At 39.1% G+C, this 4,576-nt stretch overlaps 1 pseudogene; it reads right to left on the bottom strand.

The window, feature by feature from the left end:
• Positions 1 to 3,540: 3,540 nt before the first annotated feature.
• Positions 3,541 to 3,949, bottom strand: LOC101670345 (annotated as a pseudogene).
• Positions 3,950 to 4,576: the final 627 nt, after the last annotated feature.

Raw genomic sequence — 4,576 nt, 5'->3', positions numbered from 1 at the left:
CGATGTAGCACTGTGATGATATGCATTAAAAGAAGTGAATGAAGCAAAACATTAATGATTGAAGAAACATCTCTTCTAATTATTCTGATGACTTTCTATCCTTTCACTTGTCTGAAATAGTAATCCTGTAAATAAGAAAGAAATGTGCTTCACTGAGATTTGAATGTGGAAAGCTATGTCTAAATTGAAGTAATTTCTAGATTTCTTGTCAAGACCATTGACATAATACTTAGACATAATCCCAATGTAATTGACATTGACTGAGGGAAATCCACACCTCCAAAAAATACGGAGAATTCTTTAGAGAGAGAGGTCCTGGCAGATGTTTATCTTCTGCCTTTATTATAAAGAGTCAAGTGAAAACAATTCAGAAAAGTCAGTCCTACTAGTCATAAGATAATTCACCAATAAGAAGTTATTCTAGGGGTACCTGGGTGGCTCAGTGGGTTAAAGCCTCTGCCTTTGGCTCAGGTCATAATCCCAGGGTCCTGGGATATAGTCCTACATTGGGCTTTCTGCTCGGCAGGGAGCCTACTTCCCTCTCTCTCTCTCTCTGCCTGCCTCTAGACCTACTTGTGATCTCTGCCTGTCAAATAAACAAATAAAATCTTTAAAAAAAATTATTCTAGCTAAATAAACAAAGAGAATGAAGAGCTCATATGAGACTCCCATGATGTGGTGTGGACCACATCACATAATGCGCCACATACAGGCTTGACTGGGAAATCGCAGTCAACAGCAGGGAACAGGACATCTTGTAAGGCAAGCAAAAGCAAAGCATGTCTATATGTACTGAGACGGCCTCATTTAATCATTGTAGCATTTTCAGCTGGAGATAGTTGGAAGGAGGCAGCAATAGAAGGTAATGATTTCACAGATTTGAATGTCATTTAACAATAGGGAGCCTGAGGCTCTTCGAGCAGATTGGCTGATCCAGTGTGGTATTTTTATATTCCAACCAGGCAAGTCAAAGGCAAAACCAAGACAACAGGCCAGATCCCTGGGTTCTCAGTCTTGATCTCTCTCCAATATCAACTCTCTCCAAAAACAGTTTGTATGTTTTCAGTTTTTAAAATCTATTTCATGCTGTGAAATGTTTACTTCTAACCTATATCATGTGCCATATTAGATTATTGGATGTTTTCACATGTTGTATTTAATGGTTATGACTTCCTAATGAAATACGGCTATTGTCCCCATTTGACAGAGAAGAAACAAACAAAAACCAGATCCACCAAGACCAGAAAGATAATAAATGCAGGAGTATGGGAATAATATCCAAGAATGACTCAGAGTTCTCTGTTCTTGAATATAAAAATTTGCCACTTTGCTTTCATTTAGATTTTACAAATTTAGGGACACTCACTTAGACTCATGATATTTCCCTGGTATATTCAATATTTTAAATATTATAAAACATTCTCTTTATCTTTAGTAAAAATTTCTGTATGAAGATATACTTTATTCATTTATTTACTTATATTGATATATATATATAGTATATAAACATTTGCATGATATATAATTTTTCATAATTTCTTTCTCAGCCTTTATCCTTGTATTTTAGTTGGCTGTAACTTTTTTAACCTATATTTTTAATGCCTCTAACAATCTTCATTTTTCATAGGAGAATTTAGATGACTTGATTGAATTTAATCACTGATATATTTAGGTTTAAAACTACCATCTTACTATATGTTATCTATTTGTCCTACATTTTTCTCTTTTCTTGCATTCTTTTTGATTAATCACTTCAGAAAATTTTATTTTCTGTATATTTGCTTGGATGTCATACACTCATTTATAATTTTGGTTGGGGATAACTACAGTTTCAAACATCTATCTTTATCTAACGAAATTCTAATGTTAAGTGATAGTTACCCCTTCTTCCTGAACAAGGAAAATATCTTTATTTATTCAATTCCTAAAATATATGCTATTTTTGATGTAATTCATATTCATGTTTAAATTATTTTTAAATTAATTAATTTATTTTTGGAAGAAAAACTAAATCTTGTTTATTTTTATAACCAAACCACTAGGAAAATGTATCACAGCACTGAAACACTGAGCACAGGCTATATTATCATTTCACATAATAAGTCGGCAAAAAGACAGCAAGGTCCTTATCAAAATGATAAAGTGCTAGAGCTGGGCAGGAACACTGCTTGCTGCAAAGGCTCCAAGTAAAAGTGGTATTGGTAATGGGGGGTTGCCCCTTTTTTGTTTTAAAAAAATCACAGCTCACTCCTGAGTTGCTTATTCTCCTTTGACCTTCCTGTTGCCTATTTCAGGGAGCTAAGTAAGCAATATTGAATTTAGGCTTTCATTCCATTCTGTTTTATAAAAACCAGGTTTCTCCAAAGTCGGCACTTAATAACTCCCTTAGTTAAGGCAGCAGTTCCTCCTTCAGTGTTCATTCCTAGATACTGGTATATACTGCAATCAAAATTCCCTTTCCTTTCTTTTTTTTTTTAAGTTTTTATTTATTTATTTGAGAGAGAGAGATAACAAGTGATGGGGAGGAGAGAGAGAGAGAGAGATTATAAATAGAAGCAGCCTCCCCTGGAGCAGGAAACCCAAAGTGGGGCTCGATCCCAGGACCTAGAGATCATGACCTGAGCCGAAGGCAGAAGCTTAACTGACTGAGCCACCCAGGTGCCTTAAACTCAATTTCCCTTCAGGGCGAGTGTCACTACAAGGCTGCCCCATTGCTCTATGGCAGCTAGCCTCTGGGCCCTTCATGGCAGCAGGTGACAGGGAAGGTTGGCTTCCCACACCCAGCGTAACTTTGCCTCTCCCGTTCTTGCAGGGTCTCCTAGCTGAAAGATGTAATGTGTACTTCAAGATGCATATCCAAATCATGAAAGTCAGAAACAGACATGAACTGTTCAAAGTTCTTCTCTAAAATACCTCTCCAATTCCACTTCTTACATCAACTGCATCCCCTTGTATATAAAGCAAAACAAAGCGAAACAAAGATCCAGAAGCTTTTTTTTTTTTTTTTTTCCCTTTCTCAATTAGTGACCATGTGGATTTTGTTTACAGCTTATGGAAAATGACTTGGTGAAATTTCTGGTAAATGGGAAGCTGTCAACAAACAGAAACATCTCTGCTCAGACTCCCCCAGGTCTCAGGCAGGTTAGATGAACCTGCCAGCCTGTTGGGTACCTGTGTACTGTGAGGATTCTGGTCCCTTGGGAGGGCTCTGGCTTGATACACGGGGCATCCCCTGTGTCGGGACAATCATGTAAGATTTAGGCGATCAAAAATTCTCCTACACTACCTCTGACCTGAATTTTAGCACCAGTTTTTTGGGTTTTTTTTTTTGTGTGTGTGTGTTTTGTTTTGTTTTGTTTTGTTTCCATTTCACTTTGTAGGATTGGACCATAAAGGAACCAAGTATCCAGAGGCAAATGACACATGCCTCAAACTTTTTGCCATTCTTAATTTCTTCATACAATTTCCTTAAAAGACCAAAACTCTCAATTCTCTTTTTAGATCCCTGCCATCAGCTCCGATGGCCAATTGCAAAGACTTCTATTTCCCCAGGGATGAAAGAGACTCGTTCATCTTGGTCATGGTTGGACTGAGGTGCACATGGTCACCCACACACTTGGTCACACTAGTCTCCAGCTGCAGCATCACCTGAAGCTCTTTACTTCCGGCATCTATTGAATCTTTGACTGTGTCATTGCAATACGTGGTGCACTGGGTAAGGGCACCCTGGACTTCTCCAACTCACGGGTCACCAGCACTGTCAACAGGTCACTTTGCCTTAATTAAGCCAAAGGATACAACAGGGTTCAATGCCCTGGTGTGCCAGCTTCATGGACACCTGGCTGTTCTCACAACAGCTGTCACTATACCTAAACATGAAGCCTTGCATTTTCCAGATGTTCTATCCATCCACACTCTTCACCATGAATCCCACGGCCTCCTGTACCTGGAGCTGTGGCTCTGCTGTGGCAACCCAGTGCTACAGCCCTCCCCATGGGTGCCCATATGGACTAGTAACACTGTCCAGTTAGATTTACCCACAGCAGTTAGATTTACCCACACATATAGGCTCTCATTGTTATTTGTTGCTGTTGTTTTCTATATCTCTGAACTTACATCTGACATCACGCTCCTTCACTGGAGGTATATTCTTTAGTATTTAACTTGGTACAGGCTTGCTAATAGCAAAATCTCTTGTTTTATGTTCTAAGCATGCATTCTACTCTTTTTTTAAAAAAGATTTTATTCATTTATTTAACAAAGAGAGACAAAGTGAAAGAAGGAACACAAGTGGAGGAGTGGCAGAGGGAGAGGGAGAAACAGGCTCTTGGCTGAACGGGGAGCCCCACGCAGGGCTGGATCCCAGGACCCTGAGATCTGGACCTGAACCAAAGGCTTAACCACAGAGCCACCCAGGCGCCCCTGCATGTTACTTTTCTTTTCTTTTTTTTTTTTTTTTAAGATTTTATTTATTTATTTGACAGAGAGAGATCACAAGTAGGCAGAGAGGCAGGCAGAGAGAGAGGCGGAAACAGGCTCCCCGCTGAGCAGAGAGCCCGATGTGCGGCTTGATCCC

This window comes from Mustela putorius, unplaced genomic scaffold (assembly GCF_011764305.1).
Source record: "Mustela putorius furo isolate JIRA1106 unplaced genomic scaffold, ASM1176430v1.1 tig00003859_pilon_pilon_pilon, whole genome shotgun sequence".
NCBI classification, from domain to species: Eukaryota; Metazoa; Chordata; class Mammalia; order Carnivora; family Mustelidae; genus Mustela; species Mustela putorius.
This window is presented reverse-complemented; position numbering and strand designations above follow the sequence as displayed.